Source organism: Diprion similis, chromosome 6 (assembly GCF_021155765.1).
Source record: "Diprion similis isolate iyDipSimi1 chromosome 6, iyDipSimi1.1, whole genome shotgun sequence".
Taxonomy (NCBI): domain Eukaryota; kingdom Metazoa; phylum Arthropoda; class Insecta; order Hymenoptera; family Diprionidae; genus Diprion; species Diprion similis.
The window spans coordinates 21,796,702-21,821,498 of NC_060110.1; the positions used below are offsets into that span (position 1 = coordinate 21,796,702).

A 24,797-nucleotide genomic window follows, 5' to 3' on the forward strand; every position below is an offset into this window, starting at 1 on the left:
CGGTGGAATTGAATTACACGTTATACTCACTTTCAACCAAGGGTGACGAGCGAGGGTGAAATGAGAATGTTTTATCATCTCATGTAATGGAAGACAACGCGATGGACTTGAGCAAATTCTGGGATTTGCAGATGGAGAAAATTATGTACAAAGTGAATTTTAATCGGGACTTTCCTGCAGTTTGAGCGCGCAGTGTTCTTTATTTAGCATCTAAATGGGTGAGAGCTTACGAATTAGCCATTGGTATCCCTGAGCCAAAAATGTTTGCGGATCTGGGCAAGTTTTCAAACTTCAAGTCTCTCTCGAGATCTCAATTTCCTTTACGCGTAAGGCTCGGCTCACTCTAAATTGTAATTTCCAACTGGGGTCAGTTGAAGGCGAGCTTTCGCGGTTTGCAATACAGTCACGATTCCACGGAGAGGCCTTTTGTATCCACTTCAGCTTGCCAAAGTAACTTTCCTCCCAATGAGTGATAGTGGTCATGTGAATACAAATATTCCCCGTAATTTTCTGATCAATTGCAGTCTTTCGGAACGATCACGTTCTTCATTCGTATGTCTAGTGACGAAACGTTTTTTCTGCATTCATTTCTCTCCCAGATCCGTACATGCAAATTCGTGATAAAAATCTAATTGTAAGTGGAGAAATCTCATAGAAATCAAAATAAGACAAATGAAATCCAGAGATGTAATGGAGAAAAAAATCGAAACTTCACAATCCAATAAAAACGAGAAAATTAATTACCCATGAGATATTCCTTTGAATATTTGAAGTGAATTATTGAAGACTTAGATTTAGAAATTGAAAATCCGTCATTGATATGCACGGCTGTATATTGATAAGGCGTTTGGATCGAAACCGCTTTCCCGTTCACTCGCTTGGCGTAATTAAAATGCGTACCTAAAATTTCTCGTCTCGTTACTAAATTGAATGTTCAAACGAATTTCGGAAGAATGCCTGACTAGTAGAGAACTGAAGTTTTCTCTGTGCTGTATTTCGGCACAACATTTTCCGTCGAGCTTCGAATAAAAACCCTCTTTTATTCCCGCAGCCGCATGTCTGTTTTTTCATTTGTTCGTTCGTTGGGTCTGCGATCGTGGTTTGCTGATTATTTTTTTCCGCTCGAGGCAAGAATCGCATATGTAGAACATAGGTACAGGCACTAGTATGTACATATAATACACATGCTTATGCGAATGTTCGCATTCACGTCCCGTTGCCAATTTGAAAACCGGAAATTATCCACCTCTTGTAATTTTCCTCCAACAATAATAACGCGAAACTGTATAATTTTCTCATTCTACGTCTACACCGGGTCTTCCCCCTCCGCAGTTTTCCCGTCGTCGCTTATCAATTGACATTTCTCGTTGAAATCACTTTCTGGTGGATTTGCACTGTGCAGTTTGGAGTTCCAAAAGTGGTCGATTTAAGAAGGCTTCATTTTCCCATTTCTCTTTACGTCCACTCTCCGTATTCGAAGGAGAGGTCGTAATGGTCCAAAAAAGAATCACAGTGGCTTCACTGACCCTTCGGGAAGTATGAAAACCTCTTCCAACCAGGAGTCCAACTTCGTATACGGCAAACAAACAACTGGGCTAATTTCTAGCTTTCATTGTACGAAAATACCACCGAGGGTGGATGAAACGTACACCATTACAGTATGTCTCCCATTGCTGTGCAAATTCGAATCAAATTTGCAACATGAACTCGCCCCAGACAACCAAGCGGAAAAAGGACTCACGGTATAAATAAAGCGTGATACTAACGCGAGAGATATCATCAGGGTCAATTTTCCGCAAAAATCGTTGCCATTCTTTCGCGTAAATTTGGCACATCTTATTGCCTGAAGTTTCGCGGGAATCGCGATTGTGACTTTCACCAACCGTCCGTAGACTTCCGGGGAAAAACGAGCAAGAAAGCTGCTCTCATCGAGGCGGCTTAATCCATGGAAATACTCGCGCGATAATGCCGAATGAAAGAGAAAAGCGACCGACGCACAAAGGGGCAAGAATCAATTGTGATCGTCGAGAGTCGAGGCTAAAGTGCTCTGACAAAAACCTGAGCATATGCGTTACTTTGCTTGTAGGGACATTTTGCGATGGGGGCAGAGTTCGTTCGGGATTCGGTGTACAACACCTTCGAGAAAAGAACTTTAACCGCGCCCTTTTATCGGCATGGATACCAAAATTTTTCATCACTTCCGTACATACAAGGTTAATGTGACAGGATGAATTTTGCAAGTCGATTTTCTATTAGCCGAGATGAAAATCCGTATTTAGACAAAGTCTTGCAAGTTTTTGCGAAGAAAGTTTCTTGCGGCAAATCGATTCTGACTACCATTTACCTCTGCTTGTAAACAGAAACGTTGATAAGTGTGGAGATTTAAGCTTCCGAAGATACTTTGATCGTTCAACAATTGGTGATTATTATCGTTCACGTTATACGTATAGGTATAATAAAAATGCTGTAAAAATTTGAGCAGGATCAGGCTAGTACTTTTCTGAGATATCATGTCTACACTTTTTTTTATATACGTTCATATCGAGTGGTTATTCACTATTTTGTGTCCAAAAAATGTATGTGTAATTTGTTTAAATGTTAATAAATATGATATGAAAATTATGATAAATGTTATTTCAATAGTTTGTCTTAAAAAAAAATCCAAAATAACAAAACAGCCTTTTCACTAGACGACCCCCTTAAGGTTACTCCATTTTCACCGGATAATTAAAATTTCAGAATATACCGAAATTTCCCAACATTTTTCTACCTGGTTTAAAAATTTTCACGCGCAATTTAGAAAAGCCTTTTACACGTGCCACCTCGGTGACGAACGTTGTCAAGCTTCTCGCGCTCTCTCCTTTAAATGACGGTCAGCTTCTAGTCAGAGTAGGGCTTTCGTAAAACGTGGCGTTGTATACATTCATGCGATTAGATTGAAATTTGGGGTGTTTGTGTAATGGGCATCGAGATTCACGACTCACGGATCATCTCTGAGATATTCCAGATTACAGGATCCAGATCAGGATGGTTTTCTTTTCTCTCTTAACACCTGACGAATAGATCCTCTTCCATCATATCTTAGCCACGAAGACGGGCATCGCTGTGTGCCTTAACTTTCGGTGATAACCGGAGGATCTTGAGGTCATTGGGAGTGGCAGATATTAATGACAGTTCGTCGCCTTGCTGGCATTCTTGCCATGATACATTGAGCCAGTTGGTTTTTCTAGTACATCATGCATCCAACGGCGTCAGAAACGAGGGCCAGACACACCGGCGACGAGAAGGGAGTCTCAAAACGTCTTGAGGCCTTCAGGGTGATGTCGAGGGTCACGACAACGAGCCTAATTCAAATGCCAGCTCTGCCATCTCATAACCTGAACTAATTTCACAAACTTTACTCTCGGAAACAATCTCAACATTTTCTCTCGTCGAATTGTTCGATTGAATCCTTAAGCCTTTAGCTTCAAGTTGGATGCTTAACAGGCGACGTTTGGAACGTTTGCGTAAAGAAAAAGTGAGGTAAGCAACAAACGAAAGAAATCGATAGCATGGAAATATCGTTTCGGAGTCTCACGAGACCTGAATACCGAATCAGCCTGAACAGAAAAGTGTTCTGGGTCACTGTATGGATGCCGCCTGGTACGTGAGGTCAATTTATATGAAAAAATAAACAAGATCCTGCAGGATTTGCAGAAGACATAGCCATAAGCTCAGAACTGTTCAAAATTTTGTTTACTAGATTATGTATCTTATACAATGTCACTCGAAGAGGCTTCTTTACGTATGAATTCAGGTGAGAGGACACCCGGATCCTCGGGGAGAGGATAAGACACTACAAGGACAAACGTACTTTCGTATTCCTGCGCCATTCGGTCCCGGTGTATCGGATAAATTGTGTACTGTAATATCTGGCGTAGCTTGTAGCTGCTGTGGTTCCATTGTGATATCCGAAAGCTCATATCGCTGCAGCTTCCAAGGCTTTTAAAACTCAGGAGGACCCGCGAGTCGTGAAGGCTCGCCAGATCCCGTTCCATTCTTGTTCCTCACTTTTATTCGTGCATTATGTCAGCTCCTCTGTACGGTTCGCGTCTTTGCTAACTTATGATAACACAGCATCGCCGTGAGACTTTCGGGTACAGTGAGATTTGTATTTTTCGCAGGTTGTTTCGCTTGGATGTGAAAAAATTGGTAGTCTAAGTTTATCACCTTTCTCTGCAGATATTAAATTTCTTAAAACGTGAACTGCGGAAGAATTTTGCACGACGCGTTCCCTTCGTCTTGAATAACTTTTCAATACAAACGTGTACAGTAAGTGAAATTCTTAACACTTTCGCTTCAATTTATCACCGAATAATCGTTGCGACATCCGAAATGGAGGAACGCTCCAGATGTCCTCCCGTCTCGAAAATGATGGATCCTTGGAAATGAAAAATTCATCGGAAAAGTTAGTCCACGCGCCTTCGAAGTGAGTCGATATTTATCCGAGGCATAATTCATTCTTGAATGAATTTTTAACAAGTCTTCACAAACCGTCTGCACCGTTCAATACCTGAAACGTTCTCACGGTCCAAAAACTTTAATTGGCCAAAATGTCGATGATAATATTCTCACTAAAGAGACTCGCCTGGAAATTGCTTTATGCAACTTAATCCGATACAAAAACTAACTTAATCAATGAAGTATAATATATCTTTTTCCACTTTACAATCATATAATCGCAGATCCCAGATAGTAAGTAAAATTTTGACAAGCTAACGCGCATCCGGAGCTCAGAACAGAATTCAAACTCGATCCTATCCACGCCGCGTTTCAATTAACGTTTCATATGGAACCACGCGGTGATTGTCACTTGTCAAATTAGGCAAAGAGTGTATGCCGTGACTAATTGATACAAAATCCATCGGTCGAGACTAACTGTATAAACTGACCTCAAATTAACCCCTCGGCTCGAACTCGCAGCCCTCGGAATTCATCAACTCCCTCTAAAGTTCAGACAATACCAAATGCGGTGGTATACATGACTCGCAATTTCAAGCCTAGATGCACCTCTGACAGATGTTTTACGAACGGTCGAAAATGATCCCGCGTTGCACGTGTATCGGGGTGAGTTTAACTCGACCGGAAGATGATAAATGTCACTCAAAATGAGACGATAAATTATCATTTTAATATGGAATTCCTCCAGGGGTTGAAGGTTGAAACCGTGGCCACCCGCGAACGGTGCTCAAAAACCATGCTTTCCAAAGTTCCTCTGACCGGGGTGAGGGCTGAATTGTAATTCAGTCTACGGGGGTTCTAATTAATACGTCAGGCTAGAAGGTAGCCGTCAGAGGCGTCGCCTTTGTTTCACTGTGATGCGTGACGGATCGACCTAACGCAATTAAGTCGTGAAATGCCCACTCATCGTATGCCTATCCACTTTGCAATTCATGCAGATTATACTCAGATCGGGCGAATGGCGCGAGAATGGCGTGAAATATTAATCTCCGATTCGCGTTGGTGCTGAATAAATTTCCGGCCAGATCCAAACCCTAATAGACGGGATGAGACGCTGGCTGCCTCGATGTCAGAGTTATGATACAGGATCTCCGGCGTGAAGTTGTCGGCTGTTGATTGTTGCAAACTGCTTACTAGTTGGAAGACCATTCGTGACGTAATCGTAGATCCTTGCATCAAAAGGATCGGATCGAATTTTAGTGTGCACTTGTTTTAGCGAGTCACCAATTGGTTCGCTGCTTCCCAATATCTTCGATCTCCACTTGCACTTACTTCCGGTTCAGGTGATCTCGTTCTTTGTCGATTTCATCTTGACACAGTTGGCTGTTTTTCCAACCAGATGAGTGGTTCTGAATCTACGAAGCTCTGAAGTGAATGGGAGGTTCAGCTTGGGCTGAGCATGGAAGAGAGGCGACGAGACCATTTTTCACGCAATTTGAATTACATCCTGAACCGAGCCTCTTGCAGGGTGAGTTACGTGCCAAGCTGTCTCGAGATGGCCACTTGAACGGTTGAGTGGTTGCCTGACTCTTTGGGTAATTCGTTCGATTCCCCTGTTTTTGCATTTATCGAAGGTAAGCCAGTTGACAAGTCGCCTGAGGCAGTGTAATCCGATTAGAAGGGGCGCGTGCTTCATCGTCAGTTTTTCGGTGACGTGTACTTTGACTTGTTCAAGATTCACAAGCAGAGTGTCGACGTGAAAAAGCGTGAAACACATTTTATTACAAGCAGGCACTACTGGCCTGCGTGTATTTTGGTAGTAGCAAAGTGTTACTGCGATAAGATTAACGGGGATTGTTCGCCTCCGTTTTTGTTTCCGTGCGTACAGTAAAACGTCAATAATTCTTCATCCTTCCTTTTGATCTATTCAAATTTACTATCATCACTCGACCATTGCTTATACTTGAACTCACCTGCGCCCACGGTTTCACACAATTTGCTCCATCGTAAAAATATGCCAGTAGAACGACCTGGCTCACAAAATTATCTACGTTCTAATCTATGTCAGCGTTCTGAAACTCAGTCACTCTAGAGTATGGAGGAATGATTCAGTTGCGTGCTCAGATTCAAAGGAACAGTTATGGACAGATGGTGAAGCACTCATATATGAGAGAACTCGCGGAACCTCAACTTCGATTACTTTCAGAAATGAATTTATATGTATACTTTATGGTCAGTAGTATACCGGGTATGTAGCCGCTCTAACTTATAGGTATCATAACTCCAAGAGTAATGGGATATTCTGACTAATCGTTTGATTTACGAGCTGTGCATAATTATACGTGTATTAATGTTTTCTGATATGGAAATACATATTTGCATAATTTATATATTGATCCAACTTCATTGAAAAGAACTAAATTTACGAGGGGTGGAAAGTTCGATCCAGGCACATGACAGCAACGTGATAATTTTTCCTTTTTACCGAGATTCACCCTGCAGTGAATAGATAAGAGTAGTTGGGCGCTTCAAATTTTCTGTCCATTTAGAATCGATCGGGGATCTGTGTCACTTGAAAGCTGAGTTTAGTCGTTCGAACGCAGCAGACGGTTTGACGTCTTTTCGTGAAAATGCGACTCCTGATAATTTCCGTTTCCTTGATGTACGCGATCAGAGAATCAAGTTCCAGAGTGGAGGATTATGAAGTTAAGGTACAGGTGCCGAATGAAATGTTGTGCTTGAATGCCGCGCTGAAAACGCTCTACAGGGAGCATCACAACATGATGTTCGTTTCGGGGCCGCCAGACTATCTCGAAAGTGTCATAATAAAAACACCTCATTTTCGTACAGACGACTGGGACAAATTGTTGAATTCAGATTACGCAGATTTCGGGTCGTCGATAATATTTCTAGAGGGCAATGCGGACATTGATTTGAACAACTTGAAGCGACTGCGAGGCGTTCGTATCATACAGAAAATTCTTATGGTCTGCGTTTCCGACGCGGTTTGCAGCTCGGAAATCTATTTGACGACAATCGTCGATGTCGTGGACAGCATCCAGCTGAATTACATTGCGATGGATCGGGACGGATCAATTAACGTCTACCAATATTCAGCTGTAACCGAGGGGAATTGCAGCGAAGCGCATCTATCGAGACGCGCCAAATGCTCGGAGAAATTGAGTGACGATAAAGGGTTCTCGTCACAGATAAATTTCCACAAATGCCCTATAAGAGTAGTCACCTGGTCCTGTCCTCCACATGCGATGGACTGCGAACCTGGTGTGCCGAACACGTTGTGTGGAATCGAAGGGCAGATAGTCGAGGAAGTCGTCAAAGCTTTCAACGCAACACCCGTTTTAACGATGGTGCAAAATTCTACAGGTATTATTGATACTCTCTTTCTCTCTGGTCAATAAAAGTAAACAGAGTTCCGTGAGGCCCACTTATTCCTCCGAATTTGTCCCGTGTCGGGTTAAACTGGGGTCTGATCAGACCTTTTACGGGTGTCTAATCTGTTGTGCACGTTGGAATAAAGATGAAGGATGCATAGGGAAACGCGAATGTAATTGTAATTGACCTAAACCTGACCTAATTTAGTTATATTAATAAACTATTATTCACGCCACCTTTAACGCAGATGTCAGATCGCTCGTTGCAAATCGACAAGCAGATCTGGGTTACGGATTGTTGGATGTTCGAGCTTTTGACGGTGTTTCGTATTCTACACCATATATATTCGTCGAGGCGACTGTCATAGGACCTCATTCAATATGGGCCTACAAACGATCGCTTGCGAACGTTTTACTGCCATTTGAATTTTACGTAAGTTTAAGCAATGTTCTATGAAATTATTAAATAAGATTGTCATTGAAAATTATTCTCCTATTTCCTTCCAACATTTTGAAGGTTCGGATGGGCATTGGTGTCGTGGCAGCCTCAACTTTCATTCTTAGAAGATTCGTTCCTCATTTTCGGGGTGTTCCCTTACTTAAGCTGTTGGGAATGTCTCTTGGAATCTCCGCAGCAATGCAACCTCGTGGTACTGCCACCCGAATCTACTTCTTGTCGTTGGCGTTATTCGGCTTCCACCTCACACAATTTTATTCAGCCGATTTGACAAAAGTGCTTTCGGCTCCTCGGGAACAAAGAATCAAGACGCTGGATGACTTGGAGAAGACGGATATCCGAGTCCTAGGTCCTCATACAGCCAAGGAGAAGTTCAGCAATGATTATCCACGTATCTCCAGAGACTTCCAGGTCAGAGATCGCTTTTCTTCTCCTGTATCGTCTTCTCCTCATTCATGAACTATTATACTTCATCTTTCGGAGACTTTGCATTGAAAGATTCGATTCATTTCAAGCTGATCGAGTTCCCGATGTATTATGGTGAGCTTTACAAGCTACTGGATGGCCATTCTACCTCCGTATTCTACGTCAAGGTATGTAAAGTCCTGGTATTAGAATGTGCCCAAGTGATAGGATCACACTTTTGATGAATATAATATTTTTTAGAACACGGAAGGAACCATTTTCAAGTGGAAGAACATCGAACGCATAGAAAACAAGATCAGCTGGTACCCCATCGGTCTGGTGGTAGATAATTCAAGTGCTCTTCTAAGACACAGTAGCAGAGTTCTCTCAACGTTGATAGAAAGTGGATATACACAAGCGTGTGAAACTTTCCAGATAAACAGCGGGCCACCGCCAACGTTCTACGGGACCAAGGCGACTACCGATCACAAAGCCACCAGGATGCACCTGCACGATTTATACTTAATATTTCTCCTGCTTCTGGTTGGATTGAGTATAAGTACTAGCGTACTCTTAATCGAGTTGGTAACGGCATTTGTAAAACGGAAGTTAGCATCTAATGATAATAGCAGCGTAATTCATCATGTTCGACCGCGGCATCTATTTCGTGACCGGTATAGATAGATAGATATAGTTTTATTAGGCTCCGAAGCTAAGTCCCCTCCAGCGCAAGCCAGGAATAGTTTGATAACTTAAAAAAAGGGAACGGTAAATCGTAATGGATAATTATAATGGAAATAATGTGATAAATATAAATAAATATATCAAACAAATAAAGATAAAAATAGGTATAGAATCATAGATAAGTAATAGGGTTGGTTATACAATTTGTGTCCGTTTCCCGTTCCACGCCATCGTTGAGCTACTCGAGTCATTCTTCAACAAGGTTTGACGGGGACGAAGGCTACCGTGATCAAGTACACCTACTGCATTTCAGTCATTATAAGTATCACTAAGAGCGAGAGAAAGAAAACTAGGAATTTTCGCACAAAGTGAGCAAAACGAAATTCATTTGTCATAAAGAAAAACCGATTGTGGATTGTAATTCATGATAAAGAAAGTCGTGATAAATTTCTACCGCACCTGTACAATTGAGGAAAAAATATATTGTATCTACTGTACTTGACTGGCATTTTTAGTAAAGGTTATGGATCGTAGAAAATTTTGGAAATTTCCTTCAAGTTGGTCAAGCTCTGCAGCTTTTTCTGTGTTGGTTTTTCCCTTTATTGCACAAATATTCAAAAGTTGTAAATGGTTCTTGGTTGCTGACTGTATTTTCTCATCCCCTGCATTGCCCTTGGCTGAAACGAAGAAATGAAATTACCGGTTGCTGTCCGACGAGCAGATGTGGGTTACGGATTTCCAGATGTCCATTTGTGTAGAGGTGTTACGTATTTCTGCATACGGTACATCTTCGTTCGGAGAACTATAATTGGGCCTCATTTGAATGTATGACGCTATTAATTGAATGTTATGTTGAGCTTGAAGACTGAAGAGGTGACGAAACAATCTGTATCGCAACTTCGCCGTTGGCAAGGTTTAAACTTGAAATAAACCCCGATTCGAGCCTCTTGGAGGGTGAGTCACGTGCCAAGCTGTTGTAATGGCGACTTGAATTGTTCAGAGGTTCTCTGATTTTTTGACTGATGTATTTAATTCCTATACTTTTTCATTCCTCGACAGGAAGTTTATTTCAATGCTTACTTACATCACTGTAAGACAAAAAGGAGGAAGCGCACGTTTTGTCGCAGCTTTGTTGCGCCGTGTACTTTTAGTTGTTGAAAATTTATGAACAGAATATCGAAGTTAAGGGTGAGGTACATATTGCATTATGAGAAGGCACTGCAGACTTTGTATACTTTAGTACCAGTGCTACATTGCTGTGATAAGAATACTGTGGATCTTGTATATTTGTTTTTCTTTTTGGACGTACATAACAATGCCAATACCGTTGGAGTGTTTTCACGTTGGTGTTATGACCTGGCTCACGATATTATGTACGTCTAGATATATGCCAATGTGTTGACATGCAATTCACTTCAGATAATGAACGAATAATTAAGTTATTAAGATTTGAGGAAATGGTTTCGGATCCTAAAGGTCTGTTTTCAATCAGATTGGCTTTGCGATTGATCAATGGTGAACACTCATGGGCTAACTCAAGTGCTTTTAGCTTTGATTAATTTCAGACGTAAATATACGTGTTCTTTTTGTAGTTCATTATACCAGGTATGTAGTCGTTCTAACTTACATGGATCATAACTCCGAAAGCAATGAAGTATTCTGATTAATTATTCGATTTACAAGCCATGCATTATTGTACGGGTATTAATATTTTCAGGTATTGAAATGCATAGTTGCATAATTGATATATTGGTCCGACTTGGTTAAAAGGGGCTAACATCGTGGTATGTGGGAAGTTCAATCCAGGCACATGACAGCAACGTGACAATTTTTCCTTTTTACCGAGATTTACCCTGCGGTAAATAGATAAGGGTAGTTGGGCGCTTCAAATTTTCTGTCCATTTAGAATCGATCGGGAATTTGTGTCACTTGAAAGCTGAGTTTAGTCGTTCGAACGCAGCAGACGGTTTGACGTCTTTCCGTGAAAATGCGTCTGCTGATAATTTCCGTTTCCTTGATGTACGCGATCAGAGGATCGCGTTCCATAGTGGAGGATTATAAAGTTGAGGTACAGGTGCCGAATGAAATGTTGTGCTTGAATGCCGCACTAAAAACGCTCTACAGGGAGCATCACAACATGATGTTCGTTTCGGGGCCGCCAGACTATCTCGAAAGTGTCATAATAAAAACACCTCATTTTCGTACAAACGACTGGGACAAATTGTTGAATTCAGATTACGCAGATTTCGGGTCATCGATAATATTTCTAGAGGGCAATGCGGACATTGATTTGAACAACTTGAAGCGACTGCGAGGCGTTCGTATCATACAGAAAATTCTTATGGTCTGCGTTTCCGACGCGGTTTGCGGCTCGGAAATATATTTGACGACAATCGTCGATGTCGTGGACAGCATCCAGCTGAATTACATTGCGATGGATCGGGACGGATCAATTAACGTCTACCAATATTCAGCTGTAACCGAGGGGAATTGCAGCGAAGCGCATCTATCGAGACGCGCCAAATGCTCGGAGAAATTGAGTGACGACAAAGGGTTCTGGTCACAGATAAATTTCCACAAATGCCCTATAAGAGTAGTCACCTGGCCCTGTCCTCCACATACGATGGACTGCGAGCCTGGCGTGCCGAAAACGTTATGTGGAATCGAAGGGCAGATAGTCGAGGAAGTCGTCAAAGCTTTTAACGCAACTCCCGTTTTAACGACGGCGAAGAATCCTCTAGGTATTGTTGATACTCTCCTTCTCTCTGGTCGGTAAAAGTGAAAAGAGTCCCGTGAGGCCCAACTTTCTTCTCCAAATTTGTCCTGCGTTCGGGTCAACTGGGGCCTGATGGGACTTTTTACTTGTATCTAATCTGTTGTGCACATTGGGATAAAGATGATAGACTCATAGGAAACCGTGAATGTAATTGCAATTGACCTAAACCTATCGAGAGCTGATTCTCTTTCCAATGGTGTATCGACGGCACTATCAACAAATATTAATAAACCATTCCTCACGCCACCTTTAACGCAGAGGTCAAATCGCTCGTTGCAAATCGACAAGCAGATCTGGGTTACGGATTGTTGGATGTTCGAGCTTTTGACGGTGTTTCGTATTCCATACCGTATATATTCGTTGAGGGGACTGTCATAGCACCTTATTCAATATGGGCCTACAAACGATCACTTGTAAACGTTTTACTGCCGTTCGAAATTCACGTAAGTAGTGCATATTCAATTATACATCGAATAATTTCATAATTTTCATAAATATTCTTAAGGTTTGGATTGGCATCAGTGTTGTGGCAATTTCTACTTATGTATTAAGGAAATCCATTCCTCATTTTCGGCAAATGCCGATACTAAAGCTGTTGGGTATGTTCCTTGGAATCAATGCGACAATACAACCTCACGGAACTGCTGCCCGAATTTACTTCTTGTCGTTGGTATTGTTTGGCTTCCATCTTATGCAATTTTATGCAGCTGATTTGACAAAAGTGCTTTCGGCTCCTCGGGAACAAAGAATCAGGACGATGGATGATTTGGAGAAGACGGATATCCGAGTCCTAGGTCCTCTTGTAGCCAAGGAGAGGTTCAGGAATGATTATCCCCGTATCTTCAGGGACTTTCAGGTCAGAGATCGCTCTTCTTTTCTTCTATTGTTGTTTTCTCACTCACTCAATTATTATACTTCATCTTTCGAAGACTTTGCATTGAACGATTCGATTCATTTCAAGTTGATCGAGTTCCCGATGTATTATGATGAGCTTTACAAGTTACTGGCGGGCCATTCTACCTCCGTATTCTACTCCAAGGTACGTAAAGTCCTGGTACCAGAATGTGCTTAAATGATTGGATCACCTATTCGATAAATACAATATTTTTTCAGAACACACGAGGGACTCTTTCCAAGTGGAAGAACATCGAACCCATAGAAAATATGATCAGCTGGTACCCCATCGGTCTGGTGGTAGCGAATTCAAGTGCTCTTTTGAGACGCAGTAGCAAAGTTCTCTCAACTTTGGTAGAAAGTGGATATACGCAAGCGTGTGAAACTTTCCAGATAAACACCGGTCCACCGCCAACGTTCTTCGGGACCAAGGCCACTACCGATCACACAGCTACCCGGATGAGCCTGGACGATTTATACTTAATATTTCTCCTGCTTCTGGTTGGATTGAGTATAAGTACTAGCGTACTCTTAGTCGAGTTTGCAACGGCTTTTTTAAAACGGAAGTTCACATCTAACAATGCGGGGCAAAGTATCACGTGGCATCCATTTCGTTATAGATACTCCGCCTAATTTCCATCATGGTTCATCGACATGCAGTTGAAGTGAAGAGATAGAAAATAGAATTGTACTAATCATTTAATTAATATTTTATGTCGACGTAGTAGCACATTCATCTTTAAAATATATTACAGTCCATGATTGATAAACTGATGAATGATCCTAACCCATTTAAAATTTGTCACTTCAGCACTACCAACTAGTAAGCCATACAGCCCAAGACGCGAGAGATTCGTCAAATGACGGACTGCACTATGGATTTTCTACCTGGCTTTTACGTTTTCTAAATAGGGCAACTAATTTTCACTGCTGCTGTCTATCGATTAAAATTAACCACTTCGTTTACTGCAATTTCCAACGTCCAGCATCGACTTACCGCAAATTGCAACGTCGTAAAGTTATTATACCTGTCCCCTTAGTTCTTTCCACAAACAAGAACTGCGCAGCAGAGACATAAAACCACTGAATAGGTATAAATTCCGTAAACATACAGGGGACTTGTATTACTTGCAAACGAAGTTCAGTCTTGTCAACGAGGTGCATGGCTTAACGTCGCATCGCCCAAGATGCAGTCGGTGATGGTCTTCGTCGGTTTGTGCTTAATCGGAAAATCTCATGAGAAATTGAAGCTTCACGAAGTGAAAACAGTAGCATCTAACGAGATCTCGTGCTTAATCACAGCGCTAAAAACATTCCATGAACACAATCGCAACATACTTTTTGTCTCAGTAGCACCAAGCAGCATTGATAATGTCATCGTAGAAATTCCTCACTTTCTAACGGATAAGTGGAACGCTTTGAACACGGTAGCCGGTTTGGTGCCAGGAACCGTGGTTATATTTCTCGAGGGAAATGCAGAGAAAGATCTGAAAAATCTGAAGCGTCTTCGAGGTACTGACTTCATAAGATCGATTCTTGTTGTTTGCGTCTCCCACGTCGTTTGCAGCTCAGAAATTTATTTGGAGAAAATTACCGATGTCAAGGTTGGTGTACGCTTGTATTACATCGCTATGGATCAAGATGGATCGATATATCTTTACGAATACACGGAGTACGCTGAGGGAAGGTGCGGCGAGGCACAGCTTCTGAAGCTCGCCCTGTGCTCGGACAAATCGATTACACCGGAGACATTTCGGCCGAAGTTGAATTTTCACAAATGTCCTATAAGATTGGTTAGTTGGTACTGTCCACCCCATTCCAAAAGCTGCGAACCTGGCAGTTCGGAAAAGTTATGCGGAATCGAAGGAAAAATCATTGATCGGTTTATGATAGATTTGAACGCAACTCCCGTATTAAAAATGGTTCCAACTCCCCAAGGTATGCTGTTTACATATACGAATACATTTTCTTCTTATTGTCTTTTAGGAATCCATGTTTTTCAATAAGTTCATCTTTGACAATCTTGGCAAACTGGAATTTTCTCTTTTCAGTTTATTTGACCTAAAAAACTATTAAGTGTAATTAGAGTGCGTAGTTACATAAAAATGGTTCAGAATCATTTAAATATTGCTTAATTCAATAGTAAACTTTTTTCTCGTTTGGAAAGAAGAAAAAGAAATACAACTGTATCAACGCAAAGAAATAGAATCATGGGATTTCAGTGTATTCGGTAGATTATAAAAAAAAATGTATAATGGATAGCCTGTTTTTGTTCCAGAGACATATTTGTTTACTATTTAAAAAATAGAGATTCGACAAGTATTAATGGAAAAAACTGGTTGTAATGAAGTTGAAATTTATTTCTTACTTAAAGAAAGAGAGACAGGAAAGTGGAATTTTTTGCAAAAAGTGAGACAAGCAAAAACTATCCGTAGTAAATATCGACTCATTGCAAGTTCAATTCATAAAAAAAAGTCGTAATAAATTAGCATTTCAAATGACTTATCAAAGTATAAACAATCAAAGTTTATTTAAAAAAAAAGGTTAAAAAAAAAGGCTAATTAACTGACTTTTTTAGCTCGAAGTGCGGGCCACAGAAAATTATTAATTTCCCTTATTGTGAAAGTGTTAAACGGTTCTCAGTTACTAACAGTATTTTACCATCTCTTTCATTGCCTGGCTGGAACAAAGAAATTAGACCACTTATTACTAGCGGACAAGCAGATCTGGGTTATGGACTTCTGGACACCAATCCCTATGAAGGCATTCGATATTCGTCGTCGTATATGTTCGTCGTTGGAACCGTCATTGCACCTCACTCAATGTTGGTCGACAAGCCATCACTTCTGAATTTCTTAATACCGTTCAAGCCTCAGGTAGGAAGATATGTTTAATCATCAGAAAAGGAATGAAATGATGAGATTCATTTGAAATGCATACGTATACTATTTGTGTACCCCTAATGTAATTTTTAAAATTCAGGTCTGGGTGGTTCTCGGATTGGTGGCTGTCTTGACTCTGATATCAAACCGAATTTTTCCTCGTTTACAAAGGATTCCAGCGTTGAAACTATTCGGCGTGCTTGTTGGGTTAAGCGTACCACTTAAACCACGAATGTTCGCCAGTCGAATATTCTTCATATCAATGCTATTTTTTGGGTTTAACCTGATGCAATTTTATCTAACCCATTTAACAGAAGTGTTCGCAGTTCCTCGGCATCTCAAAATAAGGACACTGGATGACCTAGAAAAGTTGGAAATCCAAATCGTGGGGACACCTGCATACAAGTTTCGGTTCAAGGATGAATATCCACGCATTTACAGTAACTTTAAGGTTCGCATTTTCTTGACCATGAACGAAACGAAGAGAAAAAAAGTTTTGAAGCCGTGAACACCATCCTAATACACACTTCCCTTTGTTTAAGGAACTGGATTACCGGACGTACTATGAGGAACTTGACAAGTTACTATCAGGCAATTCTAACTCAGCATTCTACATCGAGGTGAGTAGAGCTAGCCTTGACACTGAAATAATTTTTCTCGAGACGGCAAATAAAGGGAAGAAATTTTTCGTTTCCTTAGGAGACAGAGAAAGCCATTGCTCAATGGAAGAATGTCGAAGCCATAAAAAACAGGATCAACTGGTACCCCGTGGTAGTAGCTACGCGAAATTCAAGTGCTCTTATTTACAGCCTAAATAGAGTTATTACCGGAGTTATGGGACATGGATTCATCCAAGAGTGTGAAAATTTGTATCATTCGTACGCAAAATCATCAAAAATTCACGATCATTACTCGACTCGTGCTCATGCCACCAAGATTACTCGCGATGAATTAATCGGTACGTTTATCCTCCTCGCTATAGGGTTGGCCATGAGTACTGCTGTATTCTTAGTGGAAGTTACAGTAATATTTGTCAAAAGAAAATTGGAGACGAGAGGGGGAGGCTACAGAACTCGTCCCTCTTGGCCGTTGACTCAAAGACACGTCATTGACGTACCTCGTGCACGTAGACACTATGATTGAGTCCGGACTACGAGATAATAGTATTAATTATTGCAGCAGAAATTCTCGCGGGCAGTTTTCCACGCTTTGCAGTGATTCACGCGTGATTTTTTTCATACTGTATTATGCCAATTTACATTTTTCATTCCGAAATCGTTCGAGGTGTTTTGTATTAATTTATTAAGATTGTCAGCTCACGTTAGATCGTTCTCGGCTTCAAAAAAGAAGCTTTGGATACATAATTTTGGCTTCGTTATACCTTATCAATCCATGTAAAACAATCACCAAGTAATATAACATGCCTGATTCACATGTGTAAAGGCATTTGCGCTTTAACATTTACATCGTGTACCCCAAGAATAGAGACAGTTGTAACAAATATGTAGTGTCAATGATTTCTGAAACCTCATGTTGTTCCACATCCCGACGGCACAGAGATCTCACTCAGTTTGTTACTCCGTGCATGTAATTCAAGCTCGTGCTTCTCAAACGGTATGTCCCAAGTATTCAAAACTTTGATTGTTCCTGAACAGAGAGTTAATTATTATTCAACTCACTTGCATGGTTGACATTGTTGCTAATTAAGGTACATAAAGTGAGGTGGAAGGTAATTGGTGATGCATGAGACCATGAATCTGAACCAATTTGAGTCTAGTGATGAATATTCCCAATTTATCATATACATCTGATACTCTCGCGGTCTAACCGTGAATCGAAAGAACATTTTGTGAGAACCGTTAGAGACAATAATTGCGGTTTGAAAAAATGATATCCTGTAAAATCGTTGGCAGAATTGAAATCTAATTTTAATTATAACAGCATAGAATATTGGTAGAACGTGGAGTTCCAGAGGCGGATTTTCTCTTCGGTTATAACTTCGTCCTATTATCGGTTTCATCTCGTATGTCAACGCAAATTGCCGTCGAGTTGTACTCCTGAAATGAAATGCAGAGTAGCGAAATCATTAGCAGAAGTTTGCGATTTGCTTAGTCTGATCTACGATGAGAAAAGAATGATCGTATCGTTACGAAGTTCCGAAGGCAAGTCACGGTCCGTAAAAACTTTTTCCTTCTGGTCCGCAAATTGAGCTCTGAATTTTTTAAACAATTCCTATAATACAAAAACTGAATCTAGATTTCAATATTGCGCATGAACTTGTTCATGTTCACAAGATTCTTAAATCGACAGTTACCGGCTATCCCGCGGATTTCGTATTTAAACACTCGTAAGCTGTTCTGGAATGATTTTCCTATAGGATCACTTATTTTAAGTCATCAGAGAACTTCAATCGTACATTTCAGTTTTCCCTTCGTTGCTCTGCAGCTTCAGATCAGATTTAGAGATTCCGTTTATTGCCGTGGCAATTCGAAGGGCTAAGTGCTGTTATAGATGGAGATACAATCGGTAAAAGAACGAAATACGATATCAGGACAACTTTCTTCGCAAGAGTAACTTTCGCGAAAATTTTTTGCCTCCGCAGACCCTTGATTATTTTTGGCTACCGCAAAGCCAAAATCGGGATCGACTATCATCGCTTCTTGAATCTGTGGGACGAGATGAAAGATATAGCGTTCTCATTGCCTCATAAATTTTCATGACGTCGACGTCGTCATCTTGTGGATTCGCTGTACCTAGGTTCGAAAATTTCTCATGGAACTCCCGGCTCGTTCCAATTCCGATGTTCCGTCTGACACCGGGATAGCTTATCATAAATAAATTGAGTGCTCCCCCTCCCCCTCCTCCCTCCCTCCCCCATCCCCATAACCACGAACGAATTGCTGTCTAAAATCTAATTCCGGTATTATTGCGCAGCTGAATGTGTGTCAGAGGAAAAGTTTATTGAGGCGACCGAGTTGTATGAGCTTTTTATTTTCTTTTGAGAAACATCTTATTTCGTAACAAGTTGAAAAGTTGACCGAAAATATTCTTAAAAAGCTCATCATCGCGGTTCACCTCCGCTCTTCGTCACTCGATCGTATTATTTTTTTTTCTACCACTTGAAAAGTATCCAACATCTGAATCACCGCAACTTCTACGGACTTTTTGTAAACGCAAACAGTTTACGATTGAATAAAAAAAATTTAACTCCATGAAAAGCATTTCTGTCATTTCGTCTCTTCAATTTCTTAAATGTTATTTATTTTCGCGATATCTCATCAAAGAATAAAGGAAAACCTTCGCAAGAAAAGATCTTGCGTATCGGGATACCTCAAATAGCTAACAAAATAGTAAATACTAATCGACTAAATATTTCACGTGTATGGCTAACTGATGTTCTCAATGCCAATGATGAGGTACCGGATATTGACGTGATTTTTTACGTTCAGTATGTTATTTTGTACAAGCGAAAGAGTGCCGTGATTCCCAGAGGTAATTTCATCACTCCGAATCAGATTCCAATGCTCGTTGTTCGACCATTTTAATCTCTCACGAATCGAAATTCACACGTACATACATGTATGCATCTCCTTCCCATCATCTTCTTTTTTCAAATTATATAAAATGTGTCGTCGAACACTGTGAATGAGAGGAGATATACGAACACACTCTTGATTTTTCGGCTTACTTAAGCGGTCTGAAAGTGTTGTTGAACATGAATTCATCATTATTACAGATGATCGCAGATGTACCCTTAGTTTGCAGAATCTTTATGCCACTGAGCTGTACATGTTTAAAAAAAAAAAAAAAAAATTTATTTGTTTTGTATATTTGCGCAGCAATGAACAGCTTCGACATAGTTGTTTCATACAATTTGATGCGATTAAAACAACTTCAATCGTTAGCTCCACACGGGGTAACTAGTTACCCCAGGCTCAGAAAAAGTGAAATTAGAGGTCTGAAATATGTAGTTAGAAGCTAATAAAACACAAAAAAGCAAATGTTAGGATTTGTAATTTTTTTTTCTATTTTTCTCTCCAGTAATTTTGCAAAATAAATATATTTTTTGGATGATCAGTGGATACTGTTATTTTTTTTTACGGTAGTGGTATATGTTGTGCGTACAACCCTAAAATTTTTGCATTTGATATTGAAAAATGGCGGAGTAACGAATTTTTTTCTGAAAAAATCCATTTTTGCTCAATTTTCACATATACGACCACTTTTTAGAACGCCATCTATAAATTAACCGATCAAAATAATTATAAATGTTAAAGAACTCTTCAACAAACATGAAAAAACTGGTTCGAAGTCTTAAAACAGGTTTTTCAGCGTGGGGTACCGAGTTACCTCATGTGGCCGCTAAGGGTTGAAATTATTCCGAATATTACACTCTCCGAAGTGTATATTGTTCGTAATTTCAACTTTCATTTTTGCATCACTAGACTCGGTCAATTGCAGGTTCGTTTACCTCGTTAACTAGAATCAACGATCGCACACCACATTTCACATCGTTTATTTAACGTACCTAACCAAAACGTCGAGCGCATCATCGTGTGTTTACACCGTTTACACTCAGAGCTATAGAGCACAAGAAGGGGTCGTCGCGTCGCTTAACGACGACTGCTTTTCAAAAAAGTCAAAAGGCGCCTTCATCGATTCTGATGTAAGCTCAATTAATTGAATGAATGTGTACTTTGTGTAAAATTATCTGATCCGTTAAAGTTACCCATGATATTCGCGTGTCGCGCGAAACGGACGGTATGAAAATACAGATGTGTATGTACGAAGTTACACACATACACATATTTACTTACGCGCATGTCGATCTAGATGTCAATGTATATTGGTCAACAGTAAGACCGCGCACGTACCTAAATTCTTAAGCTCGCGCACCTTTTTCCCGAGGAACATGAGTTGGTGCTGATCAGTTGCCACAGATCAGTTACTCCTCATTCGCGGCGATAAACGGTCACCTGCTCTTATTAATTCGAGGGCTTAAACGAGGCGAAAGAAAGAAAGAAAGTGGGTGTAAAAATTGGATGGAAATCAGGCTTGAAAATTTACCGAAACACACTTCAACTGATACCAAACCGTAATTAAGTATCGATCCCATGAAAATCGTGATGACCCAGCATTGGTTTATTTGAGAATTAAGTAATTGATTGAATCATTGTTTTCAATCATTCAGTAACGGGAGTGAAAATCGGTAGATACATGTAGTTCTATTGCGATTTTGAAGCGGGTGCAAGGCATAGAGCCTCGACAAAAACTAGTGATAAAATGAAGTTGAGGTAGCAGGTATCAATATCGGATGTTTACTCAGGCAACTGCTCCTGTTTGCTTGCATACTCGTTCGCTATCCCGCGTGCAAATTTCTCCCGGAAATAGTACAAAATTCACAGGCTCGTGCCAGGGTGCAGTTCCGCGGTGTTTCAAAACCCTATAAGAGTTGGTGAAAGCTCGCTGGGTGAGCTTTCGTACGACACTCGTTGCTCGAGGCAGCAGGTAATAAGTGAACTCGGTGAAAGATCGTGAACTTTCAGACACAAAAATGCGTTTGACTCTGACTTTGACGTTGGTAGCGATATTCGCGATAAGAAGTAGCGAGCAGATGTTGTTTTTTTACTCGAAACCCCCAGACGAGGGGAACCTTTTGTCCTGTGTAAATCGGCTAGTGAAACGGCACTTCGATTCGGAACGTCAGGTGACTATTCTGAGCCCAGGATCAAAGGGCGACTATGTTAAAGGTATAAAGAGCGAGGTTCGGCTGATCGTGAATACATCTAAACCAGATAAGGTGCCTTCGTTTTCCTGGACGAAGCAAGCGGTCGTTTTACTCGAGGGAGATATTCATCAGGACCTCAAGACGCTTCGCTTCATGGAGACCTTTCCACCGCGAACCCGCTTCATCATGGTTTCTGCCATCGATGATACCGCCGGTTCAGCGACGAATAGGTACCTCGAAAAGCTCGTGCAATTCCTCGACGAAAATCACCGACACTCTGTCGCCATCACCGTTAAGTCCGTTGATCCTGACCCGCGTATTTACGGTTACACAAAAACCGCCTACGCGAACTGTGGCAGGCCCGAAATTCTGGATTTTGGAAAATGCTCCAGCGAGGAAAGCGTTTCCGCCGCATTTCCAGCCAGCATAAACTACAACCTGTGTCCAATAAGATTAGCCACCTTCAGCTGGCCGCCTATGACTCAATTCTACAAGGATAACGGTGAGACCAAGTCGAAAGGAATAGAGTCCAACATGGTCAACCTCATCGTCGAAAATCTAAACGCCACTGCATTTTTCCTCGATATTGCACCGTTCGGTGAGCATCGATTAATTATCTATACCCATCTAATTTGACCACATCTGATCCTAATACTCCTTCGAGTTTCACAGAGATCAGGAATGTCATCAGTAATTACCAAGCGGACGTAGGTTGGGGCCAGTTGGTGATGTTCGACGATGACGAATGCTCTTACACAAAGAGTTACAGTTTTGTCGAAGGATCAGTGCTGATGTCAAAGCGGTTGACCGGGGCCATCATGTCACCGCTGAATAATTTAATGCCGCTTGAAATGACGGTGTGCTCTCGCGTTTTTGTGGAGAACATGGAGCACGATTTTTACACTGTGTTTACTGTATTACGTACCTGCACCATAACCTTTTCGATTTTGTGCTCTTAATGCGAATGCCACGTTTTTTTTATAGGTTTGGATCGGCATAGCTGTCGTCGGACTGGTCATAGTGATATTGAGGAGCTTCTTATCAACGTTTAAGGCCATTCCGTTGCTCTACGTTCTGTCGCTTTGTCTGGGCACTAGTGTTACCAGAACACCGCGAGGTTTGTCCAAACGGATATATTTCATGTCATTGCTGATATTTGGCTACTTGATCACTCAGGCGTACTTGGCCAAGTTGATGATGATCTTCACCAAGGCTAGTGACCAAACAGAAATCAATTCCATTGCTGAACTGGATAAGTCCAAAATTCCCGTCGGCGGCAGTGTCTTGTCGCGGAAAATCTTCATGGATGTATATCCAAGAATTTATAGAGAGTACCAGGTACGATGAAATTGTTTTTATCTAATAACATTAAAGCCATTCTGTGATGAAAGTTATCACGTTTAACACGCTAATTTTAGGTCATGAACTTGAGCGAGTTTAAGAATAACATTAGGAGATTGAAGACCGGGGATGGAGGCTTGGCTACGTACGTAGATGTGAGTTGTGGCAGCGAAATCTTTCCAAAAACGGAGCACTTTTTTGATGGATTAATTATTTATTGAATATGATTCTCGTTTACGCAGTTTTAATAGTTCAGTCAGGATTTTTGAAACGTTAATTTTCATGGTTATTCAGAAATCAAAATACTTTTGAATTTTAAATTCTGCTCGGTTATAGATAACCTGTCCCTCGATGGATAAACATTCACGAATATTGCAAGGACATATTTACACTGTACATATTTACTCTAGAACAAAAAAAAAAAAACGACGCAGATATTACAAACGTATAGTTATGGATTCTTTCGGAATTTTACTGGTTACGTAACGTTCAGTAGAAAAAATTCTGCATGTCTGCCATAAACGAGACGACGCGAACTGTTTGCTACAGCCATGACTTTTATCTTGACCGTTTCGAGATCCAGACTCTTGTATACGCTGTAGACTACTTGACAAAACTCGTGAAGTGCTTCTGTGTAATTGTTTTATGAAAAATTTCATGGCGGCACTTGAGAAATACCTCTTTCAAAGCGCAGAATATATGTTTAATAATATCTTTAAAGAGATGTCAAGCAGCATGGCATCTGCAATACGACTAACAACAAAAAATTTTCTACCAGAAAGTCCAGTTTATCACCTACGGAAACTTGGAAAACATCGCCGCATTACCAGAAGTTCTTACTTCACAGCCGATCGCGATAGTTGTCGCAAATGAAAGTAGCATACTGTTAATTTGCAACAAGATCATCACTGGCGTCATGGAATCTGGTCTTCTGAACTATTGGGCAAGTGCTGTGACTTACGAGAAATTGGAAGGGGATATTTCCATAAACAATTTTCCGGCTGAAGATAATAGTGATCTAAATTTGGAAAACTTAAAAACGATATTTCAATTGTTGCTTGCTGCTAAACTTGTCACCTTACTAGTTTTTCTCGTTGAATTGCTAGTAGATTTTCTTCGAAGAAGATCACTTCATATTCGGTCATGAATTAAGCAGGGCCAAATTTTCTTTCTTTAAATCGTTTTTCGCAGCTAAAATGCAAAAGTAGTTTACAAGATTTATTGTTAGCTGCAATTAGTTATCCTAAACATAACGCAATCAGAGTGAACATTAGAGAAAGATGAGACAGTTAGTTTGATTTTGATTTCTCAATCTGTACACTATCAGACGACAATAAATAAGAAGGTGTTTGAAGTTAGTTCCTTAATGCAATTCTGAAGAAACAATACGACTTCAGCTGCACTGATTAAACCGTACTTTTAAAATGCAAACGTCGTAAATTGACTGAAAACTATGTCTGAAGTTCTATAATTTTTTAAAAATTACAATCTATAATGTACGTATTTTTCTTGTTTGCAAATTTTTTAACTGTAGGGTTCAAACAGATATTTTTTACAATTTCATTATTGATATAAGCTTAAGAAGGTTCCTCATTCCGCATCTGTGATCAAAGGATATTTCCCTTCAATTGTTGGTAATAATACATGCATTGTCCTCGCCTCTTAATTTATCAAACTTGTAACAGCGTCGAAAATATCCGGAAAACTGCAACTTGTTGATGACATTTTGTCAGAAACTGATGCAGAATTCTCTTGCACTAGACTGCGATAGAATTTGAAAGTTTGATATAATAAAAGT

General features: G+C 40.5%; 1 protein-coding gene across 4 annotated transcripts in view; it reads right to left on the reverse strand.

The window, feature by feature from the left end:
• Window positions 1-24,797, reverse strand: part of LOC124406781 (gamma-aminobutyric acid type B receptor subunit 2) — a 98,753-nt gene that overhangs the window by 36,044 nt on the left and 37,912 nt on the right. The gene's annotated exons all lie outside the window — the stretch shown is intronic.